At 43.4% G+C, this 24,218-nt stretch overlaps 1 protein-coding gene and 1 non-coding gene across 8 annotated transcripts in view; both read right to left on the bottom strand.

The window, feature by feature from the left end:
• Positions 1-24,218, bottom strand: part of RBFOX1 (RNA binding fox-1 homolog 1) — a 1,254,735-nt gene that overhangs the window by 213,975 nt on the left and 1,016,542 nt on the right. The gene's annotated exons all lie outside the window — the stretch shown is intronic.
• TRNAR-UCU (transfer RNA arginine (anticodon UCU)) lies at positions 14,074-14,144 on the bottom strand. The gene has a single exon. It is a non-coding gene; the product is annotated as a tRNA-Arg (tRNA).

Below are 24,218 nucleotides of genomic sequence, written 5' to 3'. Positions count from 1 at the left end.
GTGTGTGTGAGTGTGTGTGTGTGCGCGTGTGTGTGTGCGTGTGTGCGTGTGTGTGTGTGTGTGTGTGTGTGATGTTCACGCTGTCAACAGAAGGCAGCCAATGAGCACTCGGGGCCTACTTTGCAAAAAGATGGCCCTTCGTGATATACCCATTTTAAGTGTCTCTGCAAAAGGCTGGACTGAACGCTGAGCCTCATTTGTCAATACCTTCCCCACCCCTCCCACCGTATTTTTTTATAAGCGCAGAGTATTACATAGCAATTCACCCTTCAGATCGAGGCAAAACATACAGTTTGGTAATTACAGTCAAGTCAGAAGAATGAAAAAAAAATGCTTCCATTTCAGGAAACATCTCTCTCTTCATACTCCCCGTTATAACTCTAACACCCTACACACACGTTCACACACACACACACACACACACACACTCACACAGACACACACACACATACTGCCGTATACACACAGTCACACACACACACACTTCCAGGCAAACACACACAAACATATATACAAGCACACACACACACTCGCACAGACACACACACACACTCCTGTATACACACAGTTACACAAACATCCAAACACATACACAAACACACGTACAAACATGCACACATACACACAGACACACACTCCTGTGTACATGCAGTCACACACACAGCCAAACACACGTACAAGCGTGCACACATACATACAGACACACACACACCCACACACACTCCTGTATACATGCAGTCACACACATCCAAACACACAAACACATGTACAAGCGTGCACACATCCACACACTCACCCACATCCACACACACACTCCTGTATACACACACTCACATACACATATCCAAACACGTACAGAAACACACATACAAGCATGCACACAGACACACACAAACCCACACATCCACACACATTCACTCCTGTATACACAGTCACACACACACACACCCGCACATCCACACACATACACTGCTGTATACACAGTCACACATGCATATCCAAACACATACACAAACACACGTACAAGCATGCACACAGACACACACTCACACACATATACTTCTATATACCCGGTACACATATCCAGACAAATACACACACACAAACATACACACATAAACATACACTCACACACAAACACAAACATATACCCACAGTCACACATACACTCTCACACACAGGCACACACTTATACATATGCACACACACACAGCATCAGAAAATGTAGCCCAGAGGTCCTAATTTTCCATGGTCTCAATAGACAGGGAGCACAGTCAGAGAGAAATAGAGAGAAAGCTTAACATTTAAGCACACCAAATAGCTGTCTCTCTCCCATCATCTCTGGTCAATTAGATGTGACTTTAGCCTTTAGCTAATGATACCAGGGCAAAAAAAAAAGTCAGAACTGCACCCATCTCCTCACTTCCGGCTGCCAGCATTGGAGAGGTTCTTTGGCTAAAGCAACTTGAGGGCAGCAAAAACATTATGGCGCTGAGAGGGACAAGGGTTCACTCCCAGAGCAGCTCCCTGAGCTGGTACATTTGTTTAAAGGGGACCTTAATTAGAATGTTAAAGATGACACTTTGATGAGAACTAAGCTTAGGCTCACTAATGTCTAGGATATCGATGTGTATGCGTTCCATTTCATTTTTCATGATTTCAATTTTCCTAGATTCATACTTCGTACATTTCATGTTCCGATTGTTAATGGATGTTTGCAGCTCTTTCTTCTCATTTTGAGTCGTGCCATATTAGCAAATGGAGGTCCCAAAAGCTTGACTCCATCCACGTCATTAAGGTCAACTCTACTTTGAGGAGGTAGCTTTTCCCCAGTTGTCTTTTTAGTGCTTTCCAACCTGAAGAGTTCATCTTCTGGCACTATATCAGACAACATTGCACTGCTATTCATAACATTTTCACTGGCTAATTCTTTTCAGAAGTAGACTGCCGGGGGTCCTTCTTTCCAGTCTGTCTTAGTCTGGAAGCTCAGCTGAAACCTGTCCGCCATGAGTGACCCTGCTGATATCTGAATACTGGTGGCATAGCTTCCAGCATCACAGCAACACACAAGCCTCCACAGTACAACAAACTGACAGACACATGATTTTTGAATCGGACAATGAGATGGTCTACTATGCCAGGAATGACAACTTGAAGAAGAATGGTGCTGCATTCATCATCAAAAAGAACATTTCAAGCTGTATCCTGAAGTACACTGCTGTCACTGATAGGATAATATCCATATGCCTACAAGGAAGATTAGTTAATATGACTATTACTCAAATTTACACACCAACCACAAAGATGAAGAAACTGAAGATTTTTACCAGCTTCTGCAGTCTGAAATTGATTGAACAAGCAATCAGGATGCATTGATAATTACTGGTGACTGGAATGCAAAAGTTGGAAACAAAGAAGAAGCACTGGTAGTTGGAAAATATGGCTGTGGTGATAAAAACAATGCCGGAGATCACATGACAGAATTTTGCAAGACCAATGACTTCTTCATTGCAAATACCTTTTTTCACCAACACAAATGGTGACTATACACATGGACCTCGCCAGATGGAATACACAGGAATCAAATCAACTACATCTGTGGAAAGAGACAATAGAAAAGCTCAATAGCATCAGTCAGAACAAAGATAAGGGCCTACTATGGAACAGAGCATCAGTTGCTCATATGCAAGTTCAAGTTGAAACTGAAGAAAATTAGAACAAGTCCACGAGAACCAAAGTATGACCTTGAGTATATACCACCTGAATTTAGAGACCATCTCAAGAAAAGATTTGACACGCTGAACACTAATGACTGAAGACCAGACAAGTTGTGGAATGACATCAAGGAGATCATACATGAAGAAAGCAGAAGGTCATTAAAAAGACAGGAAGGAAAGAAAAGACCAAAATGGGTGTCAGAAGAGACTCTGAAACTTGCTCTTGAACGCCAGGTAACTAAAGTAAAACGAAGAAATGATGAAGTAAAAGAACTGAACAGAATATTGCAAAGGGTGGCTCGAGAAGACAAAGTAAAGTATTATAATAACATGTGCAAAGAGTTGGAGATAGAAAACCAAAAGGGAAGAACACACTCAGCATTTTTCAAGCTAAAAGAACCGAAGAAACAATTCAAGCCTTGAGTTGCATTAGTGAAGGATTCTATGGGGAAAATATTAAACTACGCAGGAAGCATCAGAAGAAGGTGGAAGGAATACAGAGTCATTATACCAAAAAGAACTGGTCAGCGTTCAACCATTTCAAGAGGCAGCATATGATCAATAATTGATGGTACTGAAGGAAGAAGTCCAAGCTGCACTGAAGGCATTGGTGAAAAACAAGGCTCCAGGAATTGATAGAATATCAGTTGAGATGTTCAACAAGCAGATGAGCACTGGAAGCCCTCACTCATCTATGCCAATAAATTTGGAAGACAGCTACCTGGCCAACTGACTGGAAGAGATCCATATTTATGCCTATTCACAAGAAACATGATCCAACTGAATGCAGAAATTATCAAATAATATCGTTAATATCACATGCAAGTAAAATTTTGCTGAAGATCATTCAAAAGTGGCTGCAGCAGTATGTCGACAGGGAACTGCCAGATATTCAGGCCGAATTCAGATGATGAGGTGGAACCAGGGATATCATTGCTGATGTCAGATGGATCCTGGCTGAAAGCGGAGAATACCAGAAAGATGTTTACCTGTGTTTTATTGACTACGCAAAGGTATTTGACTGTGTGGATCATGACAAATTATGGATAACATTGCGAAGAATGGGAATTCCAGAACACTTAATTGTGCTCATGAGGAACCTGTACATAGATCAAGAGGCAGTTATTCAGACAGAACAAGGGGATACTGCATGGTTTAAAGTTAGGAAACGTGTGCATCAGGGTTGTATCCTTTCACCATACCTATTCAATCTGTATGCTGAGCAAATAATCCGAGAAGCTGGACTATATGAAGAAGAACGGGGCATCAGGATTGGAGGAAGACTCATTAACAACCTGTGTTATGCAGATGACACAACCTTGCTTGCTGAAAGTGAAGAGGACTTGAAGCACTTACTGATGAAGATCAAAGATCACAGTCTTCAGTACTGATTACACCTCAACATAAAAAAAACTCAAAAATTCTCAGAACTGGACCAATAAGCAACATCATGATAAACGGAGAAAAGATTGAAGTTGTCAAAGATTTCATTTTACTTGGATCCACAATCAACACCTATGGAAGTAGGAGTCAAGAAATCAAAAGACACATTGCATTGGGTAAATCTGCTGCAAAAGACCTCTTTAAAGTGTTGAAAAGCAAAGATGTCACCTTGAAGACTAAGGTGTGCTTGATCCAAGCCATGGTATTTTCAATTGCATCATATGCATGTGAAAGCTGGACAATGAATAAGGAAGACCAAAGAAGAATTGCCGCCTTTGAATTGTGGTATTGGCAAAGAATATTGAACACACCATGAACTGCCAAAAGAACGAACAAATCTGTCTTGGAAGAAGTACAACCAGAATGCTCCTTAGAAGCAAGGATGGTGAGACTATGTCCTACATACTTTAGACATGTTGTCAGGAGGGATCAGTCCCTGGAGAAAGACATCATGCTTTATAAAGTACAGGGTCAGAGAAAAAGAGGAAGACCCTCAACAGGATGAATTTACACAGCAACTGCAACCATGGGCTCAAGCATAACAACAATTGTGAGCGTGGTGCAGAACCAGGCAGTATTTCATTCGGGGTACATAGGGTGGCTCTGAGTCGGAACCGACTAGAAAGCACTTAACAACAACAAGCTTAGGCTAAGTTTAAAACATTTTATAAGTGAAAATATTCCCATCAGGTCCTTTTCTCCCTCAGATTAATTTCTCCAAATGTGTCATTAGATGAAAAAAAGCACAACCATTTTATTTCTTTCTAACATTTTTCCCTCACAGCATTTGTGGCTGTGGAAGGTCTCCCAGTGGGGTGACTGGATCACTATACACAGAAAGTTAACCCTGTCCATCCTTTGGAAATCTCCAGAAAAAACAATTGCCATTGAGTTGATTCTGACTCATGGCAACCCCATGTGTGTCAGAGTAGAACTGTGAACTATAGGGTTTCCAGTGGCTAGTTTCTCACAAGGAGATTGCCAGGCCTTTCTCCAAAGCATCTCTGGGTAGACTCAAACCTCCAATCTTTCTGTTAGCAATTTAGTGCCTTTACCATTTGTGCCACTCAGAGACTTGAAATTGAGAGGTAGACTTGTGAAAACCCAAAATGTGGCCTCCTAGGAGAGTATGGAATGACTGCATGAGCAATAGCAGAGAGAGATGGAAAAAGACTTCCCTTCCCAACCTTGAGCAGAAAATGCTTCCACCAGAACACTCATGACTATATGGCCTTTCCTCACTGCAGGGTAATCTCAGGAAAAGTGACTCAATTCCACAAATTCCTACAGAACAGCAATGCCTTCCTGCTAGGATGTAAGCTCTTTCTGCACTGGAAAGAGAAGAGACCTGCTCTCAGGAAGCACATGATCATGGAAGGCAGATGAGCTCCAACCTCTTGTTATCTTCAAGTCTTCACATTGACTCCCAGGGAGAGCCCTCCCCTGGCCTCTTGCCTGGCTAGTCCCTGCTTCTCTTTCAGGTCCCAGATTACGAGTTCCACCCCCCAGAAAGCCTTCCTGGATGCTTAAACCAGGTCAGTAGACCTGCTTTCTGTGATCCATAACAGCTAGTGGCCACCTCTTACACAAGTCAATGGCATTGACTGAGGGCAGGAGACTGTGTAGCACTCCCTGTTCCATCTCCAGTGCCCAGCAGCATGCTAGCTGCAAAGAAGACAAGAAGAAATACAACTGGAATGCCTCTTAAAAGTGAGAATGGCAAAACTTTGTCTTGCTTACTTTGGCCACATCATTAGAAAGACCAACCATGGCTGGTAAAGAAGAGAGTAAGCAAAAATGAGGGAAACCCTCAATGAGATGGATTGACACAATACTTCCAACAATGGACTCCAACATACCAGTGATCATGAAGATGACATAGGACTGAGCAATGTTTTGTTCTGTTATACATAAGGTCACCATAAGTAGGGGCCAACTTGCTGGCAACTAACAACAACAAAGCTAAGTGAATGCATTCCTGGGTAAGGCTCTCTGGGCTTTGTCAAGGTTAATCTGGCAGCTGGAGATAGAATTGGTGGGGAGGGCGAGTAGAAACGGAGTTGGCAAACAACTTGGAGGACAATTCCAGCACACTGCCTGTTTTTGTAAATAAAGTTTTATTGGGACACAGCTAAGCTCATGTCTTTACATTTTCTCTGTGACTGCTTTTGCACTACAGTGGCAGAGATGAGTAGTTGTGACCGAGACCTGGCCTACAAAGCTTAAATGATTTACTACCTGGCCCTTTATGGGGAAAGTTATTGAATATCATTAGATACGGGGACATTAGTTGAGAAGCTATAGTCACATTAGTTTGGGCAGGAAATAAAGATGGCAGTGAAGCAGGGAGAAGAAGGAACAGGATCCACCCTGCCAAAACCTAGAATTGGTGGCTCAGCCAGTCTTGGAGATCAGCAATGTGGAGAATGGTACAAAATGAGTGAGTGAATTAGAATCTTTTCTTGGGATTTGCTTCCCATCACCAGATCTCTGAATTGCAAATAATTTGCACACACGTGTGTACACATACACACATGCACACACAGAGGCATCAAACTCAGCCAAGGTGGGCTTATGGAGGAGAAGGTCCATGATGGCCTCCAGCTTCTGCATCCATCTGAAAGGGAGTCCCTTTTCCTCGCTGGTTCTCAGAAGCCAAACTGAGTGGAGCTGCTCTTCACCTCAGGCCTAGGGGGTACCAGGGACTGGGCTGAGTATTTTACACTAGTAGATCTTAAACAAGGAGGCTTGGGGGCCCAACAGTTAAGCGCTTGGCTGCTAACCAAAAGATTTGGCAGTTTGAACTCACCCAGGGGCTCCACAGGAGAAAGACCTGGAGATCTGCTCCCATAAGGAAGATTACAGCCTAGAAAACCCTATGGGGCAGTCACATGGGGTCGCTATGAGTCAGAATCGACTTGACAGCACACAACAACAACATGTTAATCAGGCAGTTCTTAAACAGGGGCAACGTTGCCCTACAGGAGACATTAGACAACATCTGGAGACCTTTTGGTTGTCACAGATGGGGGATGCTACTAGAGTCCTTGAGTGTCACAAATAGTTAAAGCACGTGGCTACTAGCCAGAAGGTTGATGGTTTCATCGTACGGAGAGACGACTTGGAAGAAAGGCCTGGTGACCTGTGACCAGAAAGGTCAGAGCTATGAAAACCCTATGGAGCACAGTTCTGCTCTGACACACACACCAGGTCGCCATGAGTCTGACTCCTTGGCAACACTTTCTTTTCTGCCTTCCTTCCTTTCTTTCTCTCTCTTCCTTTTTTCTTTTTCTGGCATCTAGTGGGCAGAGGCCAGGGATGCTGCTAAACCTTCTACAATGCATAGGACCCTGCCCCCCGCCCCCGCAAAAAAAAGAAAACCCAACCTATTGCCATTGAGTCGATTCTGACGCATAGTGGCCCTATATAGGGTCTCCAAGGCTGCAAATCTTTACGGAAGCAGATTGCCACATCTTTCTGCTGTGGAGCAGCTGGTAGGTTCGAACTTTTTGGTTAGCAGCCCAGCACTTAACCACTGTGCCACCAGGGCTCCTTATGCATAGGACAGGCCCCAAATAAGGATGATCCAGGTCCAAACATCCACAGTGCGTGGTCAAGAGTCCTTGCTTTTTCATACATTGCATCTCTAATCCCACTTTCCTTTGTAGGTGAGCATTCTGCAGTGCAGAGCTGGGAAATAACTTTCCAAGGTCACAGCCACAGATAGTTCTCAGAGCAGAAAAGAAATGAAACAGCGAGAGCTTGTATTCATCTTGGCCAGGGTGTCTCTTCACCGGCAAAAGAATTGCCTGGTGGGGCAGTCTGTTCCCATTTTTTAAATAAAAAACCCCTCTACATCCCATGGCCCCAAGACCTGCTTTCCACCTGGTTTACAAGGTCTCTGGGTGGTACAAAGAGTTTGCGTTCGGGTGCTATCCAAAAGGTTGGTGGATGAACCCACCCAGTGGCTCGAATCCACCCAGAAGTACTGCAGGAGAAAGACTTAGCAATCTGCTTCTGTAAAGATTACAGCCAAGAAAACCCTATGGAGCAGTTCTACTCTGTAATGCAAGGGGTTGCCATGAGTTGGAATCAACTTGACAGCAATGGGTTTGGTTTTGGTTTGGTGCATTACACTACGTGGGGGAGCTTGGTGCTGGAATATTTGATTCAAAGATGCAACAATTCCATTGGCCAGAGTAGGTTGGTGGTTCCTGGTGAGTGGTGGAGTAACAGCCTGGGAAATTCCTACCACAAGGTGAAGTCTGAGCCAGGCTTTCAGGATGCTCTGAGTCCACCCTAGGAAAGGCAAGGGCAGCCAGCTTGGGGTAACATTGGAGCAGGGAAAACCACCAACCTCTACCAAGACTGGCACCATTCTGGACACACAGGGTGTTGAGCCCTGGTGAGGGTGTCAGTGGTCACCGCAGAGCCTACAGTTAGCATCCAGGGACGCTGGGCTCTGCATTTCTGTCCTGTGCCTGGAGTCCTCAAGCAGATGTTGGTGGGACCCCCCACAGTTACTTATTAACACTGACAGCAGTTCCAGAGAGACCCTAATTAATATTCCCAACATTTGCACTTCAGGCTAATAACAGCTAATATTTAATTAAGAGTATTGCACTTCCTATGGAATTTTTTTTTTTTTCACCTTCAAATGTCTCCTCCTTAGTAATGCTTCTGGATTCTCAGCTTGGCTGAGAGGTATCATCCAGAACAATGCATTAATATTGTTGCTGGCTGCCTTCAAGTTGGCCACCAACCCATGGCAACCCCATGCACAACTGCACAAAATGCTGCCCAATCCTGCACCATCCCCACAATCAGTTGCCTACTGGACTGCTGTGATCCACAGGGTTTTCACTGGCTGATTTTGGAAGTAGATTGCAGGCCTTTCTTCCTAGTCCATCTTAGTCTGGAAGCTCTGCAGAAACCTGCTCAGCATCCTAGCAACCCACAAGCCTCCACTGACAGATGGGTGGTGGCTGCATATGAGGTGCACTGGCAGGGGATCAAGGCCAGGTCTCTCGCATGGAAGGAGAGAATTCTACAACTGAATCACTGCTGCCTCATATTAATGTTAAGGGCACCTTTTTTTTTTTTTTTTTTTTCACTCCAGGTCAAGGCAAATCCTGTGCAGGTGAACAGGACCCTGGTGGAAAGGTAAAGCCAAGTTCACAGAAGTGAGAGTGATGAGCAAAATTATTTGGAGCACTCTGGCTAGACATTCTCTCATTTGCAGAAGCTGCCTTCTTTCTTCTCTTCCAATGCCAACCTTCCCTACATTGGTGGAATGATCACAGAGGTTCTGATATTTGCGGATTTTTTTCAAGTCAGCATGTTGGTGGGCATTCCTACCTGATGGGGAGGGTAGATGTGCTTTGCATGTACCCCCAAGTCCTCAAGCAACTGTTTCAAGTACATTTACAAACCCAACGTATACTTCTCAATGCCTGCACCTTTCTTGGGTGTCTGTTAAAGACATAAAGGGGGACAAAGTCCCCATGGTTTAAAACCCACTGTTGCTATTGCACAGCAGTCTGATCCACAACTGACCGTGGGGACAGCACAGAATGGGGCAGTGTTTTGTCCCTTTGTGCATGCGGTCGCCATGAGTCGGGGGCCAGCATGACAACAGCTAAACAACATTGTTTCTGTGGAACTGGGTAGAAGCCTGAAATAAAAAACATCTATTAGGATAAATGTAGAAGAAAACTTCCTTGCCCGCGTATACCCAACCTCAGTCAATGAGAGCGACTCAACAACTGCACGAAGAAGTGGAACCCCCAACATTATCCAAGACACCCCAACGGGGAGCTTTCACTCTGGCTATTGAGAGCAAAAGGATTATGAAAATACAACCAAGTCTGATTCAGAAAGGGGAAAAAAATGCCATTTCAATTTAAATATTTTACTGAAGCATGAAATAGCCAGGATATTATTGCTATTTTAAGACAAACACCCTAATCTGACTATTAGCACAGCGTGTCCATGCTGTTGCAAGCATACGTTGAGAGAGCTGCTCCTCGGATGCACAAAGAATTCCCCTGGTCCCTGAAACCTCATGCACCCTTAATTTTCTCCCTGAAGTGGGCTCAGGAGAAAGTGTCAGAGAGAAAAAGGGAGGAGGCTTTTTCAAACTGCCCCCCTCCTCCACCCACAACATTCATTGCCTTGAGTGGTTTAAGCAGTCTGGGAAAACTTCTGAGAGAACAAGGCCGGCCACCAGAAAGACTCTGCAAAATATTTTGGCTTGAAATCTAATGCAAACCACGTTTCAACTGAGAAACAGCCCGTATGTGACAGAGAACAAAACGGGTATATTCTTCTCAATTTAACTGACTGACTTTCACTCGGGGGAACATGCCTGCCTTCATAGCTGCTGTTGACTTTAAAACAATCAAGTATTTGCCTCTGTGTGTGTATGTATGTGTGTGTGTGTGTGTGTGTGTGTGTAATGTGTGTGTGTGTGTGTTTCCATAGTTTTAAGAGTAAAAGTTCCTGAACACCCCTCCCCTTGGGCTTCTGGAATTGATCTGTCCCCAGCCCATTGCTTGCCCTAAAGAACCTCTTCTGGCCTAAACACAGCCCCTATAATGAGGAAACACACACGCATTGTCAAGCCCTAATAAACCAGATGACTGCATCTGTCCACACAGCCAAAGAAAGCAGCGACTCCCGCCACGGGACCCCCCGCCAACACCGATCGCTGGAGGAGACTATCCCTTCTTGGTGGCTGCCCGCAGTTTTCAGTCTGCTGACAGTTTGTTTTACTTTAGTTCCCTTGCCTAGACTGTTCTACTTTTCTGGCAAGAAATCGCGCATATTCAGAGGCAAGCCTCTTGCACACAACTGAAATCAGCTAAACGGCATCATGCCCCCCCCCGCCCCGGGGCTTTGAAACAAAGATGAGAAATGCAAAATTGCACCGTTAACCTGCTGCTTCGAAGACCAGCTCAGTTTGACACGCCAAGCAGAAAGCCGACACACACACACTCTTGGCTGAAACTCTCCTTTGCCCAGATCGATTTGAGGGGCAAAATACGTATCGCAGAGCACAGACTGACTGCAAAGAAAGCCTTCAGCTTAATTCAAATCACAGTTCCCAGCGCACAATAAAATGGGAAAATAATAATAAATAAAAAAATACCTCCTGCACCATTCTGCTTCTTTTCTCCTCCATAAACTTAGCAGCTGTTTTAGTCCCACACCACAAAGCATCTGCAAAAAACGAGCCTCAATTATGAGCGGGGGTGTGTGCGCTTGCAACGTGGGGATGATCGGGGTGTTTCAAAGGAGAGGGAGCTGAGGCCATCTTGGTGACCTCCCCCTCAACATCTGACTGCTCCCAAAACCAAGCCCAGATGGGACTCTTCTGCAAGCAAGGCCTGGCCCATCAATCACAGCTCGCCCCTCCTCTGGTTCCAGCTCTGGGTTTCTGAGTGCACCACTGAGCAGATGATTATATAGAGGAAGGAGAGAGGAGGGAAAAAAAAAAAAAAAAATACAGCGCTCGACTACATTAATAGCTGTTTAAAAAACATTAGAAATGCTATTCTATGCATTGCCTGGAGCTGGTATTTTTTATTGCTAAACTAAATATATGACATGCAAAGTTATAAAATCCACTGAGGAGGTTGTTTCTACTATGTTGTTTTATTGTATATTTTTTAAGAGGGGAGGGTGATGTTGGGGTAGCAGGTGAAGGGATAGAGAAGGGATGAAGACACGGCTTAGAGAGAGAGAGATGGCACAGGTCAATAAGATAAAATTCTGTGAGAATATGGGAGAGAATGGCTGTATGACAAAGCCGTGGGGTGAACTGTAAATTGAGTCTACAACAGTGTAACTGAAAACGATGTGGAAGATGTCGAAATCCCACTTCTTTGCAGGATAACTGTGTGATCTTTGATACGTTGTTTCAATGCACAGGGCTCCAGTCTTTGCATCTGTTTAATGGGGACAGACTGAATGATTGCCCCCCTCCTCCCAAAAAAAGTGTTGAATTCCTGGTCCTTGTACCTGTGAAGGCAATCCTGTTTGGAAATTGGAAACAGGACTTATCTTTTGTTATGTTAATGAGGTCATACCCGTGTAGGGTGGATCCTAAACCTAATCACTTCTGAGATATAAAAAGACTAGAATAGACACACCCATACAGACAAGGGAAGATAGAGGCCATGTGAGGATCCTCTCCAAGCTAAGGAACCAAGGAATGCCTGGGGCTATTGACAAGGAAGGGATCCACACAGCTGAGACCCTGATTTGGACTTTGGGCTCTGAACCGTGAGAACACACATTTTTTGTTCTTTAAAGCCATCCACTTGTGGTTACAGCAGCACAGGTGACCATGACAGGGGCATGATGAGCACCCTCACAGGGTTACTGTGAGGATTAAATCAAACATCAAATCACAGCACAACAAACACACAAGGTCTGGCTGATATTATGCATTTTATAAATGGAGTCATTCATTCACATTCGATGAAATGGTGCATAGAACCCAAAACCACCTCTGTCCCCATGGTCTTTACAGCCAAGGTTGGCAGCAGAAAGGTGACCCCAAAACCCTGTGGTGATAAATGCTATGAAGGAAAAGTACAGGGGTCCCACTTTCTCCTTTCCTTGAACTTTTGCATCTTCCTAGCTCACTGTCTGTTCTTCTCTCCCAAGGAGCAAAACCTCATACAAAAAATTTCCTTTGTATCCGGGTAGTGGCGGCTTAGTGGTAGAAGTCTTCCCTTCCATGTGTAAGACCTTGGTTCGATTCCCAGCCAAGGTACCTCATACCCAGCCACCACCCATCTGTCAACGGAAGCTTGCATGTTGTTATGATGTTGAACCGGTTTCGGCAGAGCTTCCAGACTAAGGCAGACAGGGAAGAAAGGCCTGGTGATCGACCACTGAAAATCAGCCAGTGATAATCCTACGGGCCACAACAGTCCGATCCACAACCCATCATGGGGATGCTGCAGGCCCAGGCGGCATTTTGTTCCATTGTGCATGGGATCGCCACGAGTCAGGACGAACTCAATGGCAGCTAACAGCAACAAAAAAAAAATCTGTCTCCACGCCAAATGCAGCCTCTTCATTTAAGGCTACGAGACTTTGTTCTTCCTTTATTATTAAAGCTGCAACAACCGGAGTGAAATGTCAAAACAATTCCAGCTTTTATTTGGTCACGTCTTTCCTGCACCTCAAGGGAGAGGTTTCAAGAGTCCCACCCTCCCTTCCTGTGGACAGCTGCTTATCACCGAGGCACCCTGCTATTCAAGGAGAGATCTTGCTGCACTGGAGGGAATGGATGGGGCTTCTGAAGTGGTTAGACTCGTAATTAAACTGTAAAACAGAGTTGAGAGGGAGGGCAGAGGAGGCTGCCCCAAAGAATTCAACTTGCCTGCTGGTCGGTCAGGTGATCCTAGTTCAGGTAGCCCCTGAGCGGTTTTTCTTAATCCCCAGTTTCCCCGAGTCTGAAAGAAAATCTGGATAAACAGTATTTGTGCCACCTTTCCATTTGCATTTCTAATCATACCCCAGGGATACCTCCAATGCAGCTGTATCTGCAAGTAGTCAGAGTTAAACCAGCAGCCACTTCAAGTTCCTTGGGAACGAGTCAGCTCCTCTCTCAGAACCCCTCCCTTGCACTTGTTGTTAGGTGCCATCAAGTCGGCTCTGACTCGTGACGACCCTTTGCACCACGGAATGAAACGCTGCTCAGTCCTGCACCATCCCCGTGATCAGTTGCGGATCAGACCCTTGTGATCCATGGGGTTTTCAATGGCTGGTTTTTGGAAGCAGATCAACAGGCCTTTCTTCCTAGTCTGTCTTACTTTGGAAGCTCCACTGAAACCTGTCCAGCATCATAGGAACAGGCAAGCCTCCACTGACAGATGGGTGGTGGCTGCACACAAGGTGCACTGGCCGGGAATCGAACCTGGTTCTCCCACATAGAAGGAGAGAATTCTACCACTGAACCACCACTGCCCCCTCACCATTGCACTATTCCAGCCCAAAGGTGGAGAAGCTGCCCTTCTCATGATCCATAAGCTGCTTGTCTTCACTGATAACTTCAGTGGCCTTCAACCCGGCAAAGAGGGGCGAGGCCAAGACAGTTCTCTGGTGAAGGCACCAATATTCTGGGGACTAACAGAGAAAATACTAAAAAACAAGACAACAACAACAAACCCACAAAAACAAAACCTAAGTAGAAAGGAAAGTTTCAGGTGGAAACAATCAGAGATGCTCTAGGACACTGGTCCTTAACCAGTGGTGCATCTGAGTCACCTCAGGTATTATTTTAAAAAATCAGATGTCAGAGTTCTACCCTAGATCTATTGCCTCAGAATCTTGAGGGCAGGCTCCAGGTAAGTGTACTGTATAAGCAGCCCTGGGTCATGCTGATACACAATCCTTGGCGAAAATGTTCTAGGTCAGTGTTTTTCAAACTGTAAGTTATGATTCCTTAGGCGGTAAAATCTATTTAGGGTATCATTATACCAATATTTTAAACATGAAATAAAATAATTCAGAAACGGAGGGTGAGAATGGTTTCACAACTTGAAGAATGGAATCAATGTCACTGAATTGTACATGTAGAAATTGCTGAATTGGTGAATCTTCTGCTGTGTATATTCTCAATAATGACAAAAAATTTTTTAAAAAATTATTTTTAAAAATGAACTAAACTGTACCACAACGGAAAAGAGTAGAATAGTAAGAGTTAGCATTGTTTCATGAACTTTTTACGTGGGTGAGTTGGACTGTGATGTAAAATCTTTTGCCGATTGTGGCAAAATAATTTAAAAATCACTGTGCTAGGTAATTTCCAGCGTTCATTACCGTCCAATCTTTGTTGAGCGCCGTGACTACGGAATGGAAGTCAAATATTGAGAAGTCAGGAGCATGATGGTGGAATGACTGGCAAGTTACTCAACCCCTGTGTGTCCCCGTTTCACTATTTATAAAACATAAATAATCATCCAAATTCTTCTTCCCAATGAGACTCTTGTGATGTTTCAGAGAGAAAACCTGCAAGCGAGTGTCCTATAATCTAGAAATCGCTGTGAGTGTTCATGTTTCATGTTGGGGATGAAATCGCTCCCCCTTCCAGTCCAACAAAGTACTTCCTCTGGAGAGCACAGGGGGAGGAGTGTTTAATTCTCACCTCCTGTGTGCCAGGTGCTGTGCTTGGTGCTTTAATTCTCACAACCATCCACCGTGAGGTTGATATTGTGGTCCCCATTTTACAGATAAGAAAACTGAGGTTCTAAAGAAGTGAAAAAAAATTTCCAATATACGCTTCCCAAACTTATAAATCACAGAACCAGAATTTGAACTTAGGTTGGTTCTGTTGAAGAGTTCTTGTCGCTGAATGACACTAAGATGATGATGACGATGATGATCGTGGTGGTGGTGATGGTGATGCTGCTGCTGCTGATGGTGATGGTAATAAAGGTGCGGTAATGGTGGTGATGGTGATGATGGTGGTGATGATGATGGTGATGGTGATGGTGATGGTGGTGATGATGATGGTGATGGTGATGGTGGTGACTATGATGGTGATGGTAATAATGGTGGTGATAATGGTGGTGGTGGTAATGGTGAGTGATGGTGGTGATGATGATGGTGATAGGAATAACGGGGGTGATGATGGGGGGTGATGATGATGATGATGATGACAGTAGGAAATCCTTTTTTTGAGCATCTACTGTGTACCAGACATTGTTCTAAGTTCTGAAGATACAAAGTTCAACAGGAAGTCTTTGCCGACATTATGTCATTTAACAAGAATCCAATATGGTATCCCTCTTTCAAGGGAGGTGGAATCACTTGCTCTCGCTCATATAACTAGTAAGTGCTAGTTACCCAAGTCCATCAGACTCCCAAGATATATATTCTTAAATAGTTGGGTGTGGATTCAAATCTGACCTCGTGTCGGTAAATGCACAACCCTTGGTTTCCCAAACTTCCCTGGGTTACACAAAAGCATTTCTTGCACAAAGAACTCTGAAATGGCTCTGAGGTCACAATATGCAAAGGTAAACAAAAATGATAACAAGAACCCCTGTGATAGGTTCAAGTGAAAGCAATATGCTTCCTTTCACTTCCTCAGCACCAACAGAGAAGCACAGAAAGGGGCCAGAAGCCATTTTCTACGGCTGACAAACACCAACCCCAGAAACACAAACCAAGCAAGGAAGTAGGCGGCAGGCTCGCTCGTAGCGACGAGGTGTCATGTTTGCAAAACGTTCCATCCTGCTTTTCCATTTGGAGTTACAGAAGGCAGTGCAGAGGTTGTTTTTCTCAACTCCTTAAAAGTTAGTGGCAATCAAATATTTATGGCACTTTGTACAAGTTCAGAGCCTTGATATGGCCGCTTCCGAGGTGTTATTTCCAAAGGGAAATGCACTGGTCTCCAAACAAAATTAGCAGCCTCTGAAACAAGTGAAGTTCCCAACCAATAGCATCAGGCACTTAAGAAGATGGGTTTTCTCATCATTTTCACCACTGTGCCGGGATCTCAAAGGGTCTTGGCCTGTCCTTTAAAACCCCTATCAAAGTTTGATATAATATACACATTTCCACAACTGGACCTATAAGCAACATCATGATAAACAAAGAAAAGATTGAAATTGTGAAGGATTTCATTTTACTTGGATCCACAATCAACACCAATGGAAGCAGCTGTCAAGTAATCAAAAGACACATTGCATTGGGCAAAGACCTCTTTAAAGTGTTGAAAAGCAAAGATGTCACCTTGAAGGCGAAGGTGTGCCTGACCCAAGCCATGGCGTTTTCCATCATTTCATAGCATGTGAAAGCTGGACCATGAATAAGGAAGACCACCAAAGAAGAACTGACGCATTTGAATTGTGGTGTTGGCAAAGAATATTGAATATACCATGGACTGCCAAAAGAACGAACAAATCTGTCTTGGAAGAAGTACAACGCAGTGCTCTTTAAAAACGAGGATGGTAAGTCTATGTCTCTCATGCTTTGGACATGTTATCAGGAGGGTTCAGTCCCTGGAGAAGTCCAACATGCTTGGTAGAGGGTCAGTGAAAAAGAGGAAGACCCCCACTCAACAAGATGGATTGATACAGTGGCTGTAACAATGGGCTCAAGCATAACAAAGATCGCGAGGATGGCGCAGGACCGGGCAGTGTTTTGTTCTGCTGCACATAGGGTCACTATGAGTCGGAAGCAACTCAATGTCACCTAACAACAACAATCGTCTCTAACTACAATGTAAACTCCAACTCAAATGTGAGGAACCTAGACTGGAAAGTCCACGGGCACAGGAACTTCATGGCTGTAGTATCAGCAACTCAAAGTAGCACACACCCCAAAAAAGAGCCTTCAAAATGTTTTGTTAAATGAAAAACGAATCCCAGGCTAGTCCCTTCATCCCTACTAGTATCCAAACACACTCTGACTCACCCAACACCTCAAGATGTTGAGGACAAGGTCAAACAATCAAACGTTGCTCTGCATTATTGAAAAAAAATATCCCCACTAGGATATCCTGAGATTGTAAAGAAGGATTTATTATTGCAAATTCATGTAGCATAGGAAGTCCACTCTTAGGTGTATACCCAAGAGACTTGAAAGCAGGGATGTCAACAGAAACTTGTACACCAGCGTTCACTGCGGCAGTAGTCACAATAGAAAAACGGTGGAAACAACGTAAATGTCCATCAACAGAAGAATGAATAAACCAAAGGTGGTATAGACACACAATGGAATACTACGCATCCATAAAGAGCAACGAAGTCCTGATCCATGCAACAACACGCAGGAGCCTTGAAGACATTATGCTGAGTGAGATAAGTCAATCACAAAAGGGAAGACGTTGTGTGATCTTACTTACATGAAATGAAAGAAAAAAAATAGGCAAATATATAGAGACCAGAGTTTGTTAGTGGCTACCAGGGGCTGGAGGGAGGGACAAAGAGAAAGTTATTGTTTAGGCGGCATTGAGTTTGTGTGTGTTTATGGTGTTGGGAAATTTCGCAAAGATTGGGGTGATGGTTGTATTACATGATTAACGTAATTTGTCTCACTAAACTGTACATCTAAAAAATGGTGAATTGGTAAATGTTGTGTTACATATATATATATATACACACACACACACGTATATATACAGAGACCTGGTGGTGTAGTGGTTAAGTGCTTGGCTGCTAACCAAAAGGTTGGCAGTTTGAATCTACCAGCCACTCCCTGGACACCCTATGGGGCAATTCTACTCTCTCCTATAGGGTGGCTATGAGTCAGAATTGACTCGACAGCAGTGGGTTACATATGTACCTATAAAAACAACAACAAAAAAGTCACGCAGCATAGGTCTTCACCTGCCTGCATGCGAGGTAGCTACAAACACCCTATTATTGCCTATTGTTAATAAGAACAACAGCCAGAGAAGCTATTATTCATATTGAGTACCTTTTAAGCACTGGATACAGTTAGTCAATTTACATGTGTTAGCTGGCTTCATTTTTACAAGAAGTGTATCAAAAAACTTATTTTTATCTCACCCATTAGTCTAAGGTCTAGAAGCCAGTAAATGGCAGATCCAGGTTTTTCTCCAGAACTGAGATTGTTCCCAAAATGCTTTGATTGATCTCTTTGTGGCTGTAATCAAGGGCGAGATTTGTAAGGGCTATGGTGGAACAACCCAGTCTCAAAATATTTTCTGAGATATTCTGACAAATCCTGGAAGTATCCTAGGCAAAATTGGGAATTGCCAAAAAAGTGTGGGATCCTGTTCTACCACTCTAGAATCTAGAATTTGTTAGTTTAATAAGAGTCCTGGTGGCACAGTGGTTAAGTGCTTGGCTACTAACTGAAAGGTCGGCGGTTCAAACCCACCAGCTGCTCCGTAGGAGAAAGATGTAGCAATCTGCTTATGTAAAGATTTACAGCCTTGGAAACCCTATGGAGCAGTTCTACTCTGTCCTGTAGGGTCACTATGAGTCGGAATCAACTTGAAGGCAGTGAGTTTGGTTTTTTTTGGCTTTAATAGTGATAATCCACCACCCATCTATCTGTCATACTGTGATGGCTTATTGCTATAATGCTGGAAGCTATGCCACCAGTATTTCAAATACCAGCAGGGTCACCCTCGGTGGACAGCTTTCAGTGGCTCTTCCAGACTAAGACAGACTAGGAAGAAAGGCCTGGTGATCCACTTCCAAAAATCAGCCCATGAAAACCTTTTGGATCACAACAGAATATTGGCCAATACTGGACAACATTTTGGCAATGTTTATTCTGTTGTACGAAAAGGTTGTCATGAGACAAAGTAAACTCAAAGGCAACTAACAACAATAATAGTGGTAATGATGATGGTAATGGTGCTGATAACATTATTGATAATAGCAGTAATATAGTTTGAAGGGTCTCACCATGTGCTTATCCCTACACTAAACGCTCAATAAATAAATTTAACTTCTTCAATGTACCCTGCAACCCTATAACATGGGGATAACCATTATCTTCATTTTATAGATGAAGGGCTTTGAGCAGCTAAGCAAATGATCTAAGGTCACCCCAACAGCACATGATGGAACTTGCATTTGGATGAATCCAATCCAATTCTGACCCAAGGAGCCCTGGTGGTACAGTTGTTAAGCACTCAGCTGCTAACCAAAAAGTCAGTAGTTGGAACCCAACAGTGGCTCCGAGGGAGAAAGATGTGGCAGTCTGATTCAATAAAGATTCCAGCCTTGGAAACCCTATGGGGCAGTTCTACTCTGTCCTGTAGAGATGCTATGAGTCAGAATCAACTCGACAGGGATGGATTATTTTCATAAGAAAAGGGACAGACAAATGCATTTTAAATAATGGTGCAATGCAGATTCTTAGCCTCTTGGGTATGGAGGGAACCTTGCTTGAATCCTCAGCAGCCTTTCACAGCTCATCTTCTTTCACCAGCCTGCTTTTGTTGAAAGAAGGTAAAGAAAGTTCATATTCAAGATGAATTTCAATGACGTGAATGGTTGCTAATACTTCTCCATTTATCCAAATCCACAAAAGGATAAGGGTGCATTTTGTCCCTCTAAGTAGCTTGCTTACAGTTACCCTGCAGATACGATTTTGGATAATACCACTGTGTTATGCATTCCAACATAGCTATGGGATTCTCTGCTAGCTTCTAGAAATTGATGGATTTGGTGTCAGGCATCTTTCTCTGTAAGAGAGAGGGTTCCTCTGTATACATCCAGAACTTAGTAGCCTGGAGAGACAGCAGCTCCACTGTGGATGTTGCTGACAAAAGAAGTCCACTAAGAACATCATCAAGGACCTGTTGCTAGATCTGGAAAACTGGGGTCATCAAGTCACACTGTTGGAAAGAGAACCACATACTCTTTCCATCTGGATGATGTTACAGATAGTGAAATATTCTAGTGAAGGAAAAGGTAAATATTCGGGGTACCAATCAGTGCAAAGGTGGACTTCAATGTCTTGTACATGAGTGGACTCAGTCATTTCCTCCCGCACAACACTCTAAAACCTGAGATGCTGTCCTATGCATCAGGAAAGGTTATACCCGAGTGTCACTAACCAACATATCTTTTCCTTCATCTTCAACCCTTTCCCAAAAGGGAATGTCTAACCATCCCCTACACAATCCCATAGCCTTGAAGAGATGTGACATCACAAATTAAGACACAGCAACTACCTACCACCTCAACATCTCTTACAATGAATTTGCAAAATCAAACATTTGAGCGCATTTTTAGTTACCCAGTTTCCTCACATGCAAATCACATGTCTCTCATCGGACTGTAAGCTCCTTAAGGGCAGGTCCTTGTCTTATTTATCTTTAACACTTCCTTCTTTTTCATCCATATTTCATACTCAGGTGTTCAACATGATAAATACGTGTTGGCTTACAGTCACCTCACTTGCAGAAAGACGTCTAATCTGGTTATTGAAACAGGCAAAGATGATAAAAGATGACCTTGTCTTTCATTGTGTGTTGCATAAGTTTGAGCTGCTAATAGTTTGCCAACTGGAAGAAAAAAAAAAAAAAAGGCTGTCATGAAATGAATTATAGCTGGACTTGCGAGAAATGAAATCAGGAAAGACTGCCAGAAAGCAAGGGCAACAAGCTATTGAAATCGGCAAGAACACCATATTCATGCCATTGTTTCAGCAACTAAGTATTGAGCATTGTCTGGGTGGCAGGTACTGTGCTAGATTTGGGGTTATGGTGGTAAACAGTATAGACTTAGTCCATGTACTTTCATAGCTACCATCTGGCAGGAGATACAGGATACTACAGGAATTTCTAGCGGGATGGATTATGTGCCAGGAGAAGAGAAATATAAGGTGATAAAGGGGCTTAGCTATCCCCTAACAGTTATCACGGAAGGCTTTCCAGAAGAACTGATGTTTAAGCAAAGAGTAGAAGGGTGAGCAGGAACTATCCAGGTGGCTTGATACAGGTGGACAAAACAATACGCAGGAAGGTCAATTGCAATGTTCCAGTAGAAGTAAAATACCTCATGCCTGGAGTGGCAGAATCCATGAAAAAGGGTGAGGCTATTTCTAGACACACAGGACCTACAAAATACAGGGTTGATGTAGAGACCAGAAAGTTACTGGATTGTAAGGCCCTTCAGGGCAGATACCAAGTCTGTTTTATTAAACACCATATGCCCAGCACTATCAGAATGGCACATATAGAATAGATGATCAAAATCATTATGGTTCAGTCAAAGAATAAATGCACTAACATATGCCAGGATGAAGCTAGTCAAGGGAAAGGGGGAAGGTAAGAAGAGAGAGGGAGCTGATAATTTAAACCTCAGCCATGGCATAACCTTCTCACTTGAAGCAACTCAAATGTTTGACATAGAAGCAATAAACAGATGAAATGGGTGTTCACTATAAGTAAACGGAACAGAGGAACGTATTGGACCATGACCCTCTTCGTCACCATCATCACCAGCATCACAACAGCTTAGTCACAGATTGGATGTAAAGTTACTGGGAGCATTTACACATTCTCTTTGAGCCTCATGTAACAATACTGGAAGGTAGGTAAGATAGATACAATTCATACCCATTTAACGGAAGAGGGAGCTGAGGCTCCAGTAACATAGAGACATACCCAAGTTCACACAGTTAATAAATGTTCTAGGTGAGGTTTCTACCCTAGCTGTATCTCCATTGCACAAAACTGCTCCCCAGGTTTTCCATCCATAGGACCCAACATGCCAAGATTTATCAATAGCCTTGGTTGTGTGATGCATTGAACTTGTACACAGGGAATCAAAAAAAAAAAGAAAAACTAAACATGGACATTATGACAGTTGACACACAAAGTGACCAGACCTTTCATCAGAAGAAAGGAGGAAAGAAAAACTATTGGACTTACGAATCCAATGTTCCTCAACTAAAGAAAAGAACACCAGGACTGACATTCTTACTGTATTTTTTTTTTTTTTAAGTTCAGAAGATTGAAAACAAAGATCTCAGTCTTCCTGAGTGAAGAGCCTAGTTCAGTAACTGGCCTCATCCCAAGACAAAGGTTTCCAAGTCCATGTCCTCAACCGGTGTGCCACTTGAGATTGATGACCTTGAATTTCTCTCATACGGGCCACTAAAGTTTGAATAGTGTGTGCCTATTATGTTTCTGTGTGCTCTTTCATGGACATCTGTCTAGCTGAATGCTGAGCTGAGTGGGCTGTAGGGTGTGCAATAAGCAGGTGTACACTGACTGTGAGAAGGAAGAGATTTAGCATAATGTCAATCAGTTGCCGTTGAGTCTAACTCATGGCAGCCCCATGTTTATAATGGGGAAACCAAGAGCATATCCTTTGTAGGGTCATTCGTGGATTAAATTGGCTGAGTGCACTAATAGTTTACACCAACCAGGGACTCTACATCCAGAAACAAGGAAGCTTGATTCCCATCCCACTCCCTTCTTCTCGGTCATCTCAAATTCTTCACCCTACCTGACCATTTCAGCACAATTGAGGCATCAATCCCAAGACAGCCTTGGACAAAACATAACTTTCACTTTACCAAATCTGGACAAAGCTCCCAAGGCTCAAAGAATCTGTCTAAATTACCTATTTGGAGACAGGAGAGGCAAAAGGCTTTTTTAAAAGCTTGTTTTAACTTCGTGTGAAATCAACTGACTAATGTTTATACTGGGCAGCTTTCTGCAAAGATGAAATAAACTCTCTACAAATAGACCACAGAGCTCAGACATTCGTTGGGTGTGAAGCCAGGGGAAGCGCTCTTGAACACACTCCAGTATGCAGGATGCTTAAGGCATCAGCAGACTTTCCGAGCTAGATTTTGCTCTACAACATTATCCATTGGAGTTGATCAGAAAGAGACCCGTTCTTCTTCAAACCTTATAGACACAAGATAGGGTGTCTTTCTTTCATTCATTCAAACAATCATTTATTCAAGATCTATTTCTTGGCTATAATTTAGGCACTGAGAGATGCATGAGGCATACTTTTATCTACTGTGCCTGAACCCTGGCCGACTCAAAATAAGCGTTTGTTGTTGTACTCATCTAAAACAAATTCAGAGAGGAGAAAGCAACCCCTGATCAACTGGAGATTAAAATCCAGATAAGGAGAGTTATAGGAAAATCAACGATCAAAGTGAGTGTTGTGACTTTTACAAGTACGTATTATTATGGGGGCACAGAGAAGACTCCCTAATTCAGACATGGAGGATGTAATCCATGGATGAATTCTTCTTGAAGGATAAAATGGCTGAGATGAGTCTTAAAGGAGAAGCTGGACTGAGTTAGGAGGATTTCTAAGGCAGAGGCAAAAGCATGGGCAGCAGCTCCAGGGTGAAAAAGCACACGAAGAGTAGGAGTCTGTGGCTGGAGTAAATGCATGGTGAGGGTTCAGCAGGCACTGCGGCTAGAAAGACAAGGTGGAGGACATATGATGAAGAGAAGGACATGTCACATAGTTTGGATTTGTTTAAGTACATAATGGGGGGCCATTGAAGGGTTCCAGGAATCGGAATGGCAGAATTGTGTTTTAGAAAAACCACTCTGGCCACAAAATGGCT

The sequence above is a fragment of the Trichechus manatus genome, unplaced genomic scaffold (genome assembly GCF_000243295.1).
Source record: "Trichechus manatus latirostris isolate Lorelei unplaced genomic scaffold, TriManLat1.0 scaffold00024, whole genome shotgun sequence".
Taxonomy (NCBI): Eukaryota; Metazoa; Chordata; class Mammalia; order Sirenia; family Trichechidae; genus Trichechus; species Trichechus manatus.
Note: the sequence above shows the minus strand (reverse complement) of the source record. Positions and strands in the feature narration are given on the sequence as shown.